A 19,291-nucleotide genomic window follows, 5' to 3' on the forward strand; every position below is an offset into this window, starting at 1 on the left:
TCAGCGTGTTTTGCTTGGTGATTAACATTCACGTCTGAGGAAAAAAGAACACATTCCCCTTACCCTCTGAAGTTGCATAGCGATAAGGACAAATATGAGGCCCTGTGGGATTGCTGTTTATCACTTAATATAGAAAACAGATCAGCTGAATTAGCCAAAGAGCCAGGGAATAAACAACTGCTGAGGCAGAGTGTAGCTACTGGATGCCAGTACAGGAAGATGCAATTTTACCGAAAAACAGGAAAAAGGGCGCCAGAGAAATCTGTTCCTTGCAACTAGTTATTACATAGTTTGCATTGTGCCGACTCTAAAATATGATCCAATTTCAACTTGTTTATTTTTAACCTACTTTTCTACTTTAAAAGGACCCAAGGCAGCTTACAACAACTAATATACAAAATTTAAGATCAGCAACAATGAGCATACAATACTAAGAAGATCAATGAGTCCAATGCCAAAAAAACATAAGCAACACCAAAACATATTCAAGTGGAAAAAGGTAGAACAATCCATTTGAAAAATCTCACTCAACAGACATTCACCCAGGGAAAGCTTTCCTGAAGAAAAAGGTTTTTGTCTGCTTGCGGAAGGACAGTAAAGATGGGGCCAGTCTAGCCTCCAGTGGGAAGGAGTTCCAGAGTCTCCCTGGGCCATGAAATTCACAAGATGGCAGTGGATTAATCACATTCTCCCAGGACCAGATAAATGGGACCAGAGGATAGTCCGCCATGTATGCTGTCTTGACTTTACTGGAGGGAACAAAAACATACAAAGAACACATACATAACGAAGCATACTAAATACGTACTTAAATCATTAAACTTTTTACTGCTCTTCTTGCAAAAGAATGGTAGAGGGGTGTTTGTGCGTATATAACGACAACTACATGTTATCACATTGTCATCAAGCCTGCAGAAGGCATGATGTTATCTTAGCGCCCAGAGATATTGTACGCAGTATCACTGCCGAGACTTGTCAGGCGATCTTTGCTGAGTTTTTGTTTGCTTGCTTTGAAAGGCGGGAGACTCAAGCTACACCAGTTGTGGGAAACAAATCCCACTCACACTGTTGGTGAATTTTACATGATGCTATGGACTCCAGTGCCTATCAGCCCCTGGCCAGCACAGAGAGAGAGAAAATGGGCGCTGCAGGCCACAATAGCTAGGGACATGCTGGAAGGAGTCATGACAACGGATTTCATTTCAAATTAGCAAGCACGACCAAATTATTTCTAAAAATAACTTCTCCAGATTGTGGGTAGGCGGGTGGGAATCAACTGAACCCCACCCTCTCTTCTGCTTTCAACCTACTTCATATTATATTTTTGGCATGCTAGATTTTTGTGGCAGTTTTTACAATCTCTCATCCTATCTGTAGTTTGAGTGATGGGAGGGACTTTTCCTGGCTGGAGTGACTGTCAAGCCATCCAGCACTAACCAATCGTTCCCTCCTGCCTCTGAACTAAAAGAGAGTCCCACCTCCATACTGATTGTTGCCTTCTCCCTTTGGTTTGTTGGAAGCAGTTTTGGGGTTTGCTGTTGATCTGTTTACAACTGTAAGTAATGGGGTGCTTTTATTCTTTCTCCTACAAATGTCTCAGAGTGAGTTATTGAGACCTGGAAATGCCAGTTAGTGAGAAAGGGGTGGACTGTCTGGGGAACATGAAGCAAATCTCCTCTGTGAGTCTCCATAGTTGTAATGTGTAACAAAAAAGCAGTTTGCAAAGCAACATTCTGCAACAGATTTTGCACACACATCTAATGCCATCCTGCGTAGTTTAACTGCAGTTGAGCAATGCTCTCACTAGTACACGGTTCCAGCCTCTAACTACCACATTTACACATTCATTTCTCTGCTAACACTTTTTAGATGAAGTGCCGCCCACATTATACCTGTGAATTTGCAAATCAAAGCAATATCAGTGTTAAAGGAAACCATTAGCGCAGGGTGAAGGGAAGCAGCCTGCCTCAGAGAGCCAACTGTGTTACCTCGGCAAAACAAAGCAATTAACATCTGAGTTTACAGAGAAATATGTTAGCACAACAGATGTGTGTGCATGTTTTTTTGGCCCTTTGGTGAAAGGCACCGTTTTGGGGCCAGATGTTTTTATTCATGCCAAAAAAGAATCCAGCTGCATCAAGCTGTGAAAATTTCTTCTGATCTGTCAAAGCCTGCCATGAGCTAGAAAAGAAAAGAAGGTGGGGGAAGTGGAGGCTAGAGAGAGAAAAACGAATCTGAGTTTGAAATAGAAGCCTGTTTTCCATTGGGAATTGTCCCACCATCTGTATTTAAAAGCTTTCGACTACTTGAAGCCTTCTGCAGAAGTTTGGAATGCACTCAGAACACACACACATACACACACACACACCAGGAAAACATTACAGGAAGGCTTCAAGAAATCTTCCAGCAAAAAGCCCATCTTCCTACACATTTTAATTTGAAAGCTTGTTTAATTTTATTTGGGAACTCAAGGGAGCTGCGCAGGAACAAGAAGTACTAACTTTTCTGAAGTACTCCGACTGTATAATATAGTTTTCTCCTTTTCCAGCGGGCTCATGGGCCCAATTTAAATGTGAAGCCAAGATAATCAATCAATCAATCAATCCAGCCAACCAGCCATTTACCTGGACAGCTTCGCCTGTTGGCCATTTCACATTCAACTACATACTGAACAGGTAGCATTAGCATTCTCACAACCCTACACTAACAGTGTGCACAACAGGAGCGGGTTTGTAGAGCTCAAGACTATTATTTATTTATTTATTTATTTTATTTATATGCCGCCCACTCTACCCAGAGGTCTGGGTATGCTGCAGATGAGCTACTCTCCTATACAAGGATGCACACAAACGATATGGCACGGTCCACTCCCCCTCTTTGTGGCCAGTTTTGAGCGTATACATTAACCAGTGTGTTAATGTTGATGTTGTTATATGTCATATCAGGATTGACTCATACCAACCCTTAATAGGTAAGTGAGATTTTTAAGGAGTAGTTTTACCACTTCCACATAATCCTCTTGTGAGTTTCCATGGCAACCAGGGATTCAAACCTGAGTCTCCTGAATCCCAGTTCATAACTCTATCACAGTGGTCCTTGGACCAAGAGGCCTTCACCACTAGCTGTGTGAGTTGAGGTGTCTGAGAACTGCAGAGTCCAAGAACGTTAGGGCTACTCAAGGTTGGGAAGACTTGTTCTCTCCACTGTATCACTCTAGGTATCATATATGTAATGGTCCAGGTTCTGAGAAAGGTGAAAATGAAAGGTTGGTTGGCATCTCAGGTACATCAGAAAAACATGGAAGAGTTGCTTCTTTGGAATACAACCATCCAAATGTCCTGGACTGGGTGACTGGGCTGACTAGAGGATTTTCAGAACCTTAGTGCAAAGAAGCAATGTTTCTGAAGCCTGCATACAAGGCATTTCAATCTAACCAGCCTTATATTGTTAAATGCTTCCTGTTTCTCCAAGGGGAGAAAGTTCCAAGTTTGGAAAGGTCCAGGGCAGTTGCCTTGGCTAGGAAGAAAGATTATTGCAGTCATATGTTGCTTTGTGGCTGGCTGAAGAGCTCAGTGGTTTAGGTCTCTGGCTGCAGAGCCGGATGTTGGGGGTTCGATTCCCTGTTGGGCTTCTTAAGATTACAGCCAGCCTCTGTGGCCTTGGGCAAGCTGCACAGTCCAAGAATGCCCCAAGAAGAAGGGAATGATAAACTATTTCTGGGAACTCCATCCATCCATCCACCCACCCACCCACCCACCCACCCACCCACCCACCCTACCTACCTACCTACCTACCTACCTACCTACCTACCTACCTACCTACCTACCTACCTACCTACCTACCTACCTACCTACCTACCTACCTACCTACCTACCTACCTACCTAGCAAATTTCACCTCATCTGACATAGCTATCTGTTTGGTGAAGAAAGAGCCATAGACCACTGTAGCAGCAACTGTGATAAACCAACCAAGGATGAAGAGGTTCCTCTGATGAGCCATTTAGGTTCCACCTGGCACTTCTGAGAAGATTTTGCAGCTCAATTTATTTGTCAGCAGCATTGGTGCTACATGTCATCAGCTGTTAAATCTGGAGTTGAGAACAGACTCAGGAGATATAGAGACACGGTTGCAAAAATGGTATGGAGACTAGGATGCCATTTCTTTCTCCTCTCCAAGAAGGACATATGCACACACATAAATGCACAGGGAGAGAAACTGCCCTTTGACACTCTACTGCAAACACCAGAAGTGTTTACTTTTCCCATGATGACAATTGCCATTTCCCGGCTTTCTGTAGGAAATGAAGAATTTAATTATAATCACCACTTCTGCACAATGCAGCTCCTGCTAATCACACATAATCATACAGTGAGTGCCTCAACTCACATCAGGCTACTTTTAAGTATCATTTTAGTTGACCTAGCCAGTTAATATGTCCCCAGGAAAATCTGCAGGGTTACAGTCTCAAATCAACACCTGGAAATGAAGGAGGGAGGGAGAGGCGAACTGCTTTCAATTGGTTTTTGAAATGCAAACTTTTTGGTGGGGCAGGGAAAACCCACACACATATACACACATACATCCCCAATGAACAAAGACAGAAAAGAATGCTCCAAACTAGCCCTAGTTGGCCATTATTTAAACAATGTGTTAGAGCAGAAGCTTCACAGGGTCTGTGGGAACCATCCCTAGCTCTGAGGACACTGGCCACTGTAACTCCAAACCAACATCCTGGGGTTGAGTGAGAAAATATGAACATGAGTTCAAGAAAATCCTGCCAAATACACTCAGAAGATTCCCCCAATAAGGAAACCCAAATGTACAGAATCCTTGTTTGATTTGAATATTTTAAGCACGTTGTTGTTGTTTAGTCGTTAAGTCATTTCCGACTCTTCGTGACCCCATGGACCAGAGCACGCCAGGCCCTCCTGTCTTCCACTGCCTCCCAGAGTTGGGTCAAAGTCATGTTGGTCACTTCGGTGGCACTGTCCGTCCATCTCGTCCTCTGCCGTCCCCTTCTCCTCTTGCCTTCACACTTTCCCAACATCAGGGTCTTTTCCAGGGAGTCTTCTCTTCTCATGAGATGGCCAAAGTCTTGGAACTTCAGCTTCAGGATCTGTCCTTCCAGTGGGCACTCAGGGTTTATTTCCTTCAAAATGGATAGGTTCGTTCTCCTTGCAGTTCAGGGGACTCTCAAGAGTCTCTTCCAGCACCACAATTCAAAAGTATCAATTCTTTGGCGGTCAGCCTTCTTTATGGTCCAGCTCTTACTTCTATACAACACTACTGGAAAAACCATAACTTTGACTATGCAGATCTTTGTTGGCAAGGTGATATCTCTGCTTTTTAAGATGCTGTCTAGGTTTGCCATCACTTTCCTCCAAGGAAGCAGGCATCTTTTAATTTCTTGGCTGCTGTAACCATCTGCAGAGATCATGGAGCCCAAGAAAGTAAAATCTGTCACTGCCTCCATATCTTCCCCTTCTATTTGCCAGGAGGTGATGTAAGCATATGTCGCCTAAAACCAGAATTAAGGCTACTGCATGTTATCTCCAAGACGGGTAGTGGAGAAAATGTCAGACCCAGAAACTGAGGTTCAAATCCCCAATCATCCACAGAAATTCCGTAGGAGGAGGCAATGGTAGACCATGCCTCCAATGCCTTACATGCTTTGAGCACCCTGTTGGGCTCATCATTATCTGAGGAAAGAAGACAACAAGAATGTCTGGATCAAGCTATACTATAGTTCTGAACTACCCATTTGGTACCTATATAATGTAGGCAATGAGCTCTAGCTACTGGAAAATGCTATACAAAGGTTGATTGTCTCCCATTTCCAAGAAAGTGGACATGTTATTCTCCTGTATCTAAACAAAGAAAAAGTTTTATAGCTGCCTGGCACTCTTTTCAGGAGAAAAGCAGGATAAAAAAAAAATTAAATTAAGAAAATAAATAAATAAACAGGCTAACAAGTTTTGTTTGGTATTTAGTTTTCCTAGAGTGCAGTTCATTTGGTCAGGAACTGCTAGATAGCCCAGGGGTTTAGATCTCTGGCTGCAGAGCCAGAGGTTCAGAGTTCAGTTCCAAACTGGGCCTCCTTGGACAAAGGCTCAACATGATGATCCATTGGGTCCCTTCCAGCTCTGCAGGTCTATGATGATGATGATTATAGATGGAACTATTGCAGCATGTTTGCTTGAAGATACTGACTTGGGGAAACACTAAATAGAGTGCTCCTGGTGTTGATGACTTCTTAGTTTTTTAGTTCAACAAAGGATTACACACACACACACACACACACACATATACAGAGAGAGAGAGAGAGAGAGAGAGAGAGAGATTCTTTCCTTCTGCCTCCTTCCCTGGGGAGGCCTCTTAGAGTCAGAGAACAAATTACCAGCAACTAACTAACTAACTAACTAACTAACTAACTAACTAACTAACTAACTAACTAACTAACTAACTAACTAACTAACTAACTAACTAACTAACTAACTAACTAACTAACTAACTAACTAACTAACTAACTAACTAACTAACTAACACCCTCTCTATCTGTCTGTCTGTCTGTCTGTCTGTCTGTCTGTCTATCTATCTATCTATCTATCTATCTATCTCTTTTTGCAGTTTTTGTTATATTTTAAAAATGGCACCATATAGCATTTCCCATGTGGGAAAACCACACTATGCAGCCTCTCTCCAGATGCTTGCTTTCTCCCCGCTACTAATCATGTGAGCTCCATGGCTAAAGAAATAGTTTTAGGCCATAATTAAAGCTTTATGCTCTTTCACCAGTTGATACGCAAGGCGCAATTATACTTACAAGAGGAACATACCACATTTGAAAAGTCTTGTTTTCCCAAGGATTGCCTTTCAAATAAGCTTTGTGTTTGAGACCTCTTTATTCTTGATCCACCATGAAAGAATATTTCTTTTGAAAAACAGTACTTTGCAGTCACTCTAATAATAATAATAATAATAATAATAATAATAATAATAATAATAATAATAATAATAATAATAATAATAATAATAATAATAATAATAATAATAATAATAATAATAAAGACCCACAGGGTGTGCTTTAAAAAATGTATAGACTGGATCCTTTAACACTGCTTATGAAATGGATTTTAATTGTTATTGCTCATGTCGGAGACATTTATGTTTTGGGGAGAAATCATGAAGACTACACTGTGTTGATAAACTTGCTTAAGATGATATAGCTTTACTACTGAATCTTGAAACATCAGTAGTAGAAAGAATTAAAATAAGTTCTTTACTTACAGATTAACAGCAAGCAAACAAATCTGCTTCCAACAGATTACAGAGAGCGGAAAAGAACTCAGGAAAGAGGAGGCTCTCTCTTTGAAATTCAGAAGTAGAAAGGGACAATTGGTTAGTGCTAGATAGATTGACAGTCCCCCAGTCCAGAAAAGGCCTCTCCCAGTCACAGGCAGCATGCGAGGTTGTAAAAACTCCAACAATATACCTCATAATGTCAGAAGCTATCTTATCAACCTCAACAATACTTGCTGGTTTTGGAAGCTAAGTAAGCAAGATCAGGGCTAGTTAATGCTTGGATGAGGAACTAAAATAAAGTATGTAAAAGGTAAAGGTTCCCCTTGACAATTTTGTCCAGTCGTGTTCGACTCTAGGAGGCGGTGCTCATCCCCGTTTCCAAGCCATAGAGCCAGCGTATGTCCGAAGACAATCTTCCGTGGTCACATGGCCAATGCGACTTAGACACGGAACGCTGTTACCTTCCCACCGAGGTGGTCCCTATTTATCTACTTGCATTTGCATGCTTTCGAACCGCTAGGTTGGCGGGAGCTGGGACAAGCAACGGGAGCTCACTCCATCGCGTGGATTCGATCTTATGACTGCTGGTCTTCTGACCCTGCAGTACAGAGGCTTCTGCAGTTTAGCCCGCAGCGCCACCACGTCCCTATGTAAAATAAAGTATGACCAAGTTCTGAAGTGCAGGTTAGAATAGTAAAGTCTAAACATGTGCATGAACTACATGGGATGCAAACAAGTGAAGTGTGCAGGGATCAATCTGGGATGAGGCTGCACACTTCCTAACAACAGAGATCCCTCCCCAATCCTAGATGTGGATTATACAACATCTGGTTTCTCACCAGTGGGAGTACATGGACTCTGCAAAAGTTCTGAAACCCACCTATTCAGCCTCTCTTAACATGTTCCTTTTTTCTAGATACCTGAATTCAAACAACTTTCAGTTTTTTTTGTAGGGTGGGGGGAAACCTCAGCACTGGGACTGAGTTTGATTGGAAGGGCTGGAAACAAGATAAAAAAATATTCCTCAGTCCCTCGTGTGTTCGTGGGAACTCTTAAATTGTTAAATGTTACTTTTGAGATGCCAGGTGGGCACAGGAGGTGCAGTGTCTACCCTGTGTTTTCCCACTCAGCTGCAAGCTTCCAAGACATCAGGTTATCTCCGTCAAGAGCGAGAGGGGATTACACATATCTCCATTTTTAAGACTGGAGGCTCAGCATTGAAAGCAAGTTGTAGTGCAAGCTTACAGTCCACAGAAGATGATTAACAAGAGCAGAAGTGGGCAAAGACATGCAGTTCACAGGTCTGTTTTTATGGCCCCATTCTCACCAGACCCTAGTGTTTCTTCCCAAATACAAAGGAAAAGGGTTTTCCATAAGAAAATGCGATCAGCAGCTGATTCTGGAAGCCTCTAAGAGCAATAAATCTTGCTAAATTACAGTGGACCCTCTACTTAAGGAATTAATCAGTATTGGAATGGTGGCTGCAAGTCGAAAAGTCTTTAAGTCGAATCTCCATTTACCTACAATGCAATGAAAACCGATTAATCCCATAACCAGTGGTTTTTATTCTATTTTTATTCCATTTTGGTTTTTTTCTGGTCTGTAAGTCGATTCTCTGGCTGCAAGTCGAATCTAAATTTTGCAGCCAGAGAAGTCTGTAACTCGAAAAGTCTGTAAGTCGAGGGTCCACTCTACGAGCTCTGTGGCACAGTGGTTAAACTGCAGTACTGCAGTCAAGCCTCTGCTCATGACCTGAGTTCGATCCTGACAGGTTCTGGAAGCCAGCTCAAAATTGACTCAACCTTCCATCCTTCCCAGGTCTGTAAACTGAATACCCAGCTCGCTGAGGAGCAAAGTGTTATTTGCATAACTATATTGTAAACCGTCTCGAGAAGTCAGCAGAAGCAAAAGTAAGAGAGAAATTGGAGAGGAGATACTAGCAAGGAGAGAATAAGGAGCCAAAAGAGAGTCATGAGGCTAGTTCTCAGCGAGATAGACACAGCTGTCTCCAGACTGAATTGCAGTGGAGGGGGGGCATTCTTTGCTTTGCAGAACATTTTAAGATCAAAAAGTGGGATAAAAAATTACCAAAAAGAAATAATTAAGATTTGCCACAAAGGACCACCTATTTCATCTATGCAAGCCCAAAGTCTATTTAACATATCCTGCACAGCAGCTGAAACAAAAAGAGATATTAAGAGACCAGCACTGATTCACTTCTCTCCGCTTTGCCGATGAATATAAAAACGACCTCCAGCTCAGAAATCATGACCTTGGGAGGGAGTGCTGCTTTCTTGCTTTATCCACCTTTAATATCACAGCTTAAACTAAATCAACAGTGCATTTTAAAATCTATATTGTATCCTTCCAAATCTATTTGAGAATGCTGAAAGTCTCAAAGAGTCATTTGTAAGAGTGGAACACTTATAGCAGGTCAGAACTGCAGGTGCCTTTCAATGTCACTTAAACTTTTTCTCACTCCTAGGACTGAAGAAAATAATATTGGAGGGCAGAGGACACAGAATATCTAGATTAAAGGCTCATTTTGGATGCTCTGTGTGGGCGTTGTCTTTTGCTGGTGTGATTTGGTTTATAGCAGGCTCTATAACCGCGTGGGACATGGTGGCGTTGCGGGTCAAACCGCAGAAGCCTCTGTGCTGCAAGGTCAGAAGACCAGCCGTCGCAAGATCAAATCCACGCGACGGAGTGAGCACCTGTCGCTTGTCCCAGCTCCTGCCAACCTAGCAGTTCGAAAGCATGCAAATGCAAGTAGATAAATAGGTACCAGCTTGGTGGGAAGGTCACAGCGTTCCATGTCTAGTCGTGCTGGCCACGTGATCACGGAAACTGTCTACGGACAAACGCTGGCTCTACGGCTTGGAGACGGGGATGAGCACCACCCCTAGAGTCAGACACAACTGGACTAAATGTCAAGGGGAACCTTTACCTTTTACCTTTATAACCAAAACAGATAGTGTGAGCAAGTTCTGAATATGTTCATGCACTCTCATCATTTATCTATGTATTTATTCGAAATTCTCAGTAGTGTGAAACACTACTCTAAATGGCTTACAAGGATAAAATAAACAATAATCCCAGCCATCCAACAAATTCAATAAATTAAATTGTTCAGATAATCCCTTTACTGCCTCTCATATATGAAACAGCTGAGGAGTCCTCATCCCACCCCTTTTCCACATTCCATGTTGGATCTTTACGTGTTCCCAGCATCTCTGAACCTCTGTAATGTCACAGGATCTCAGCCAATGGCAGGAAGGCAAAGCAAAGCAAAAAGCGTGCTGCTTATATACCGCCCCATAGTGCTTCAAGCACTCTCTGGGCAGTTTACAAGTTAATGACAAAGACTACACATTCCCCCCCCCCCCCAGCAAGCTGGGTACTCATTTTACCGACCGGGGAAGGATAGAAGGCTGAGTCAACCTTGAGCCGGCTACCTGGGATTTGAACCCCAGGTCGTGAGCACAGTTTTGGCTGCAGTACAGCGGTTTAACCACTGCGCCACGAGGCTCAGTGGAAAGGCAACACACACCTTTCAAGAACTGATGCCACATAACTGAAAGCTGAGATCTAGGGAGTTTATGAAGCTCTGAAGTGATTGAATGAAGTGGGTAAGTATAAACTGGAGTCAGTACCAGTCAAAGCTAGGGTACAATGGAAGGAAAAAGAAATCCAAAAGCCATACAGCCTAACCATTGCTCCGTTTTACACCTCAACTGAATTTAGTTTTCAGGTACAGGATATCCTTTGCATGCAGGTGGTCTGGGCTGAATCCCAGAAATCCACATACCTCTTTTGAAGACACGAATAACTGAGAGTTAGACAATCTGACCACATGCAAGAATTTGCCAAGCTTCCAGGAATGGTAAATTCCTGAGAAAATGGGCTCCTACCCAGCCTCCAACCTCCAAAATAAGAACAAAATCAAACCAAAACTGGACATTTAATTTTTAAGGAGGATACACAGAAATTGGTTCCGGAAGCATAACCCTGAGGTGAGTTTTAGGGGCATTTCCTATCCCTAAACTCCACCCATAGTTTTCTACCATGGGTAAACCTTCTTGCTTACGCCAGAGGTTTTGTTTCATCATCCTAAAGGTAACACCTGTTTTCTAACATTTGACACATTTAGTTCCAGATAGATATTGGAGGAAAAATACCTCTCAGTGCAAACCACCTCTGTGAAGTTGAATCTATTATTTGTCTTGTGGACAGGGTAAACAATGCATTTTCATTTCATCCATGGAGTTTTATTTGCAATCTTGCATGTCGTTTGTAGTTTTGTGACTGGGAGGCAGTGGTGGGATTCAGCAGGTTCGCACCAGTTCTACAGAACCGGTAGCTAATGTATTATTGGTTCTGCAGAACCGTTTGTTGGCCTGCTGAATCCCACCACTGATCCTGGCCAGTGGTGGGATTCAGCAGGTTCGCACTAGTTCTACAGAACTGGTAGCTAATGTGTTATTGATTCTGCAGAACCGTTTGTTGGCTTGCTGAATCCCACCACTGCTGGGAGGATATTTTCGGGGTTAACTAACCAATCACTTCTTCCAGCCTTTGAATTCAAAGAATGTCCCACCTTTCAGCTGAGTATTTCTTTCCCTTTCTTTAGTCTGTTGCTGGACAGTTGTTCGTTTGCTTTTGATCCGTTTGTTGCTAATATGAGCGCAGTAAAGAAATCAGTAAATACAAATCTGTGATTTCACGCAACTACAAGTAAAGAAATGCTTTTTTTATTCTTTCTCCTACAAAGGTCTCAGACCGAGCTACTGAAACTTTATGTGCCAATTAATGGGAAAGGGGTCAACTCTGGGGAACGTGTAGCAATTTTCCTCTATGGATCTCTATACTTCTACTGCATAACAAAAGGGAATTTTACCAGAAATTCAAAACACTGCAACAAATCCTTTTTTTTCTTTTTCTTTTTTTGTTCCCTCCATCCTTCTCCCATCCAACTTTGTGCACAGTTAACTGCCTACCTAGGGACCACTCTATGGATCTGATGAAATAACTTTAAAGTTCTGAAAAGCTTACGCCAAATAAGATATGTTAGCCTTGAAGTTGCCACAAAATTATCATAGTACGAAGCAGCTTCCTATAGTCATAGACTATCTGACAGAATTTTATGCTTCTTAGCAATCTAAGGAATAAGGCATTAATTAAAACAAGGGGAAGATGAGAAATAGGAAATGAATTCACCAGAGGGTGATTTCAGTTCTGTTTCCCTATCCTCCTTTTCTTGACACTGCAGTCATTATTACATCCCTTAAGCAAAGCCAAGGGAAGCAAGAGGTGCATAAAAGATCTCAAGGTGAACCAGGTTGAAGCAACCACGCCCTACACAATCCGTGAGTTCAAAGTAAACACGTGTTCTTGGCATTTTAACTTGGCAGCCCAACCCAAAAAAAGGCTGTGTTGAAAGATTTGAGAATGGTTATCGAGATTCCTGAACAGTTCGCTCAACACCATGGTATTTCACAGGCTTATATCCATCATCAGGAGATAAGATGCACAGGAAATAAATACGGAATAAGCCAGAGTTTACTCATAGTTATTATTTCTCTGATAGCTGCAGGTTAAAGATGTGTATAACTTGGCAAAAAAAAAAAAAAAAAAAACAGTTCTAGACCTGATAAAAGCATAAAGCATGTTAAAGGAATAATCTCCAGATACAAGGCACATTCCAAAGATATTACTTACAGAGTTTATGAAGGCTCTGTTGCTCAAAACTACAGCGGTGTACTAACACAAACAAATTTTGTGAGCCAGAAATGGGTGTCTTTATCCCACCCAGCAAAATCTCTGTCCCTCCCTCCCCCCCCTCTCTCAGTTTTATGTTACAGATAATTTTATGAAAAGCCCACCAGCCATCACGTTAGCAAATCACAGTGGGGATTGTCTGCCCATCTACGTGAATGTTAGCGGTCACGTGTTATTTATTTCTACAGAGAGATACCTGTTATCTGTTGGTGACACACTGCAGAGAGAATCACGCCCTGGCAGGGGGCCAGCCTGGGCATAGTGAAGTCTGGGTGCAATACAGTAATACAAAAAGTGTGTAGTTCACTAACAGCATGGAAGTCTAAAGCCGTTTGCAAGACAATGAACAAACCTCACTGCTCTGGAAAACACAGTAAGGATGTACATTTTTTGTATGTGAGTGTACATGGATACATGCATGCACGCACACATGTACACTCACACAGAGAGCCTTTTAGGATACAAATGCTTCTAAGGGCGATAATACGTCACATAAAATTACAGCAATAAACAAGAGAAACCAAAGGGAAGATGATACTTAGGGTCTTCAAGGAAAACAGATTTTGTTTGCAGCTAGTGTCAATTCAGCCTCTGCAATTTACTGCAATGAACTGCAACTTTTAACAGGAACAATGCGTTGTGCCAAAAATTTTTTTTAAGGAACTAGGTATATTAAATTTATTCGCGAAGGCTTTCACGGCTGGGATCTAATGGTTGTTGTGGGTTTTTCAGGCTCTTTGGCCGTGTTCTGAAGGTTGTTCTTCCTAACGTTTCGCCAGTCTCTGTGGCTGGCATCTTCAGGTTGCTGTCCTCTGAAGATGCCGGCCACAGAGACTGGCGAAACGTTAGGAAGAACAACCTTCAGAACACGGCCAAAGAGCCCAAAAAACCCACAACAACCATTATATTAAATTTATCGATGTTTAAAAACTATTTGTAAAAAAAAAAAATAGGAAGATGTCAACGAATTAGATAAATTAGATGTGGCAGAGAGCAGGAGAGAAGGAAATAGAGATAAATAGGGCTGGAGACATAGGGTTTCAAGCTGACCTCCTCCCTCTTCCAGGAGGGGGTCCCTGGCCAGTCATTGCCTTTTTCCCCTTCTTTCAGCCTAACCTGCTTCCAGGGTTGTGGTAAGGAATAAATTGAAACTTGCACAGTTCTTTGCATAATGGAGAAAAAAACCAGTGGGGAAAACTGATCAACAGCATGGACGCCGTATAAAAAGCTAACAATATCTGATGGTATATAGAATGAAAATTGCTATCTGCTCAAAATCCTCGGCATAAAAAGGCATGAGGACAGATGCAAAGCAATTCCGGGAACGTTGTAAACTTCATTTCGCCGGTGCCTATTCAGATCTGCCTATTCATTGGTCATTCAGCTCATAATCTTTCATCACAGGAACATCTAAACCCAGTCAGCTTTAGGGCATATTCTGTTCATTTAACAAGAGGAATATTCATTAAAACTGATTAAATGGCTCCAGTGTGTGATGTGTTCGTCTCTAAAAGCCAGCAGATTTGTTCAAATTGGGTGTGTGCGTGTGTGGATTTCAGCATTTCAGATCATTTTCTGTTGGTTAAACTGTTTTCTTTTACGGCCTGCCTGAAATGGAGATGTGTTTCTAATCAGGGTGAAAACACTGTGTTTTGGAAACAGAGTATGAGATGGGATTTCTAGGCAAGTGTAGCCTTGGACATTTCATTTTAAAGACTGCCTAGCAGCATCAAAGCAGCCTTTCCCACCAAACAGTAATTCATGTGTTCACAACTCTGCCATGTCAATTCTGTTCCCTACAACAGCTGTATACTGGCAGGGCAACATTCTGTTCCCAGGTCGTGGAGGTAAAGTTGCTTATGGGAAGCTCATCAACCCCAATAACCATGGCTGGACAGTTGTAAATGAACTGGGATTCCGGTCAATATATCACACAACTGTGAGTCTTCCAGCCTTGTCTGGTTTTGGAAATTAAGCAGGTTGGGGTTCGTTCCACCAGGAAATACCAGGTGCAGAGTTTGATTCCCCACTGCGGCTCCAGTGATTAGAGCCAGCCTGTGCGGTCTTGGTTCCCCAGAAGAAGAGAATGGCCAAACACTTCTGAGTATTCTGTACCTGGAAAACCCTGAAAACGATAGCCATAAGCCAGAATTGACTTGATGGCACATTATGATGATGATTATATTGAGTGGAGCTGCACCTACCCATCAATTTGACAAAAGAGGTCTGGGGAAATAAGACAGAGCATACTCGGCTAGCTGTCATAAGGATGAGCTTTGGCTTACATCGGAGCTTGAAAAAGGACTACATATCCAAGAGTTGGAGTTGTAGATGCTAAAAAATCTCTAAGAGGGAGAAGTCGTCCAAAATATAATCCTTTCCCTGCTCTAGCTAAGACAAAGATAAGTGATTTAGCAGTAAGTGATTAAGGCTTTAATTGTTAGTAGGTTCACAAAATTATAACAGATTGCTAACAATTTAACAAACAAAAAGTAGGCTCTAAAAAGGAGCATTGGTGAGAATTTAGAAGTAAGTCACAGCTAGAGCAGGCCCATTAAATCAATGAAACTAAAGTAGTTGATTCAAGAAATGTCCTGGATTTCAGCCACAGTGGGCTCAAGAAAACAAGGACTGGGGGAGGGATGGAATCATCTTCTTCATCATCATCTCAGAACTGTAAAGGTGGAAGGGACCCTATGGATCATGGAGTCCAGCCCTTGTCAAGGAGGCCCAGTGGGGAGTCCAACTTCCAACCTCTGGCTTTGCGGGCAGAGACCTAATCCAGCCATTCTGAAGGAGAAAACCCTGGGAAATTCACCAAGGCTGACATTATGAATAATGAACTGCTACCGTATTGTCAAATAAACATAACCACCCATCACTGCATTTTAAGCCCATATTATGCCTTGGGTCCATTAGCATCTACAAGAATTCAGCTTGGTCTCAAACAAAGAGACATAACGAATGGCCTTATTATTCTGTTCTACTGTAAATAATCCTTAAGTGCAAAGTCAAATATTAGCCATCTTTGGCATGGCATCATAACAAAACAGGCACTGTTAACCTTCTGGTACCAAACTGTGTTACTCTTAATTAACATCTGACACGTCTCCTCTTTTGTAATCACCCGTTACCGATTAAGTGACAAGACAGAGAGTCAGAGGCTTAATCCGATTGGGCGGCTGCTAAGTTACCAAGGTGTTGCGATTTTTTTTTAAACTGCCTGCGAATTGATTTCTTTTATTGAATTAATAAGTGTTATCATACTGTACAGAAGGCAAAATTGCCGCTGAATGCGAGCGATAACATATAATTACAGAAAATCAAATCCTAATCTACGCAGCTAAACCAGGTGTCAACATTTTAATTGTAGTTAAGGGAACACAGTTAGCAGTACAGAGCTGGGGGAGCGAGGAGAGAATCCCGCAGGAGCAAAATGCAAGATAAAACGGTTGCCTTCAAAACAGCCTGGTTATGGGTTCATTTAAACTGGGGGGGGGGACATTAGGAACCCACAGAGAGTAGGAGCTTAGCATGTACTTCATTGGAGATTCGGTGGAGAGGAAAAAAAAGAAAAGCATATGTTCTTAAAATCTGAGCTACTAGCCAGTCTGATTAAATCCCGGTTTATGAACAACAGAGCAATGCCTTTGGGTAGGCAAAGCTGCTTTGAGGGTTTAAACCACCGCCACATATTTGTGGCATAGCTAGAATTGTGCACAACATGCTTAATTTGCTAAGTCCTTTACATCTCTTGTTGTTATTCATGCTTGCAACGAATGGCTACGAAAGGCCCGATGCAAAGAAGGGCCCATTTTACAATGGGGAAATTAAATCCAAGAGGGAGATTTTATTAAGGTCATAAAGGGAAACCATGATGATCAGATCAAAGAGCCTACCTCTCTGCTCCCCCATTCCCAATCTGAGATGTTCCTTGATTTAGCAATTATAAATCTTAGAACTGGAAGGCAGCCAATGAATCATTGAATCCAGCCCCTTTCAAGGAGGAACAGTGGGGAACTGAACTCCCAAACTCTGGCCCCACAGCAAGATACCTGAACAACTGAGTACTGTATCATCATCTACTTTCTGTTTACGAAATCAAGGCAACATAAAAGTTCTCTTTCCCTGTTGGTTCCCCTATACAACTATGTTTTCTGACCTCTGAAGCTATCCTGACAATCTTCATGTCACCTAAAGGTTGTTACTGACCTGAAAAACGTATAACCAAGACTGAAAAACCCCTGGATGTCGACTGGAATCCTGCTGGTGAAAATCGTGCTGTGGATTTCACCAACCACCGCCATGCCACAGCCATTCTGAGTAATTCAAAGTTTCCAAATCTTCCCCCTCCCCACCTCTGGGGATTCCCTAGGATCCCCTTCATCCTAGGAAGCTTTGGGGAATATGTGGAATGCTATTGAAAATTACTTAAAGCTGGAAACTTGTTGCCACAGTGCACGTGTGCACACACACGCACACACACACACACACACATATACACACACACAAATCCACAAGCCAGCACATGAACTGTGTGATATGCCTCCTCTTCCATTTTATGAGACTAGACCCCTAAAACTATGGAAGTAGCTAAATGTTACATTTTTTCCCAGCAAAATGATGATTTTTATCCCTTGTCCAATCACAACCGGAATGTACCTAAATTATATTTCCATTCTTGGGGAAAATAATTAATTACAAATAGATAGTTATTTCAAAACAGCACCCTACTTTTCATAGTTAGCCCTAGAACACATTTCCCTCATTGGAGGTATCACAGGGATAGAGCCTTTTCCAAAGCAATTTCCCAAAACTGTGCCCCCAAACTGTTTCCCATCCATACCATACCCATTCATTCAAGATCACAGCTGCTACCACTGACTGAGCCACACTGCAACACTCCATCGTCCGTCCGTCCGTCCGTCCGACAGACCGACTGGACACTCTAGTTAAGAATGGATGGGTACTTGCGAGTAGAAGGTTGTTCCACCCTTAGTGTCAGCTTGTAGTACAAATCTAGAAGACCAATTGATTTAATAACTGACTTAGCTAAATCGTTTCCTAAATTGGGGCAATTAGTAGGTTCAGCCTTTCTTTCTTTTTCTTTCTTTTTTTGTGGACACTGAAATCAGTTTAAATGGGTCAGGGAAGAATATTGATTTTTGCTTTCTTTGGCTAATATAATCCTTTTATGTGGATCTGATTTAAGAGCTTGTGCTAGTTAGCAAGGGCTACTTTAGCTATGCTTTAAAAGCACACAAGTGTAACTTTAAAAAAAAAAACCCAAACATGCACATTTCTTAATTCATTGTCCATGGTACTTCAAGGGCTGATGATAAGCTGGGAAATAAATGCATATTCTCATTTCCCTCTTGAGACAGAACTGTTGTTCCAGAGTCTTGTGAGAGCCATACAGATGCCCTAGATTAGCCAGGAACCCACTGAAAGATGCTGCCTCCTCAGACCTAGAGCTGGCTATGGAAAACATGCGGATATGTGTTTTTTTTTTTTAAATGGAGACCTTTCAACGACACTCCACTTTATTTCATGACCTACATTTATATATAAACCACCTTTCCTGCAGTGAGTTGAAGGTCACAAACACAACTCCAACTTCCCACTCAGAGCATCCCTGTAGGATAGGTTAGAATAACTGGCACAAGGTTACCCAGTTTATTTCACAGCTAGGGCAGGATAGAACCTGGGGACTCACAGGTCCAAGACTAAACACATAACTAATGCAAAGTTTTGAATTACTGGTAAGAATTCTTTTTGCTTCACAGCAGAAGTATGGAGACACACAGAGGTGAACAGCCACAGGTTCCCCAGAGTCCACCTCTTTCTAATTAAGGTAAAGGTAAAGGTAAAGGTAAAGGTTCCCTTTGACAATTTTTGTCCAGTCGTGTTCGACTCTAGGGGGCGGTGCTCATCCCCGTTTCCAAGCCATAGAGCCAGCGTTTTGTCCGAAGACAATCTTCCGTGGTCACATGGCCAGTGCGACTTAGACACGGAACGCTGTTACCTTCCCACCAAGGTGGTCCCTATTGATCTACTTCTATTTGCATGCTTTCGAACCGCTAGGTTGGCGGGAGCTGGGACAAGCGACAGGCGCTCACTCCGTTGCGTGGATTCGATCTTATGACTGCTTGGTCTTTTGACCCTGCAGCACAGGCTTCTGCGGTTTAGCCCGCAGCACCACCACGTCT

General features: G+C 42.3%; 1 protein-coding gene and 1 long non-coding RNA gene across 30 annotated transcripts in view; one reads left to right on the forward strand and one right to left on the reverse strand.

The window, feature by feature from the left end:
- FBRSL1 (fibrosin like 1) overlaps positions 1-19,291 on the reverse strand; it is a 724,755-nt gene that overhangs the window by 418,378 nt on the left and 287,086 nt on the right. The window lies entirely within an intron of this gene.
- LOC144584787 (uncharacterized) lies at positions 11,472-13,137 on the forward strand. The gene is made up of 2 exons (XR_013539223.1): positions 11,472-11,616; positions 11,839-13,137. It is a non-coding gene; the product is annotated as an uncharacterized LOC144584787 (long non-coding RNA).

Source organism: Pogona vitticeps, chromosome 14, assembly GCF_051106095.1.
Source record: "Pogona vitticeps strain Pit_001003342236 chromosome 14, PviZW2.1, whole genome shotgun sequence".
In the NCBI taxonomy this organism is placed as follows: Eukaryota; Metazoa; Chordata; class Lepidosauria; order Squamata; family Agamidae; genus Pogona; species Pogona vitticeps.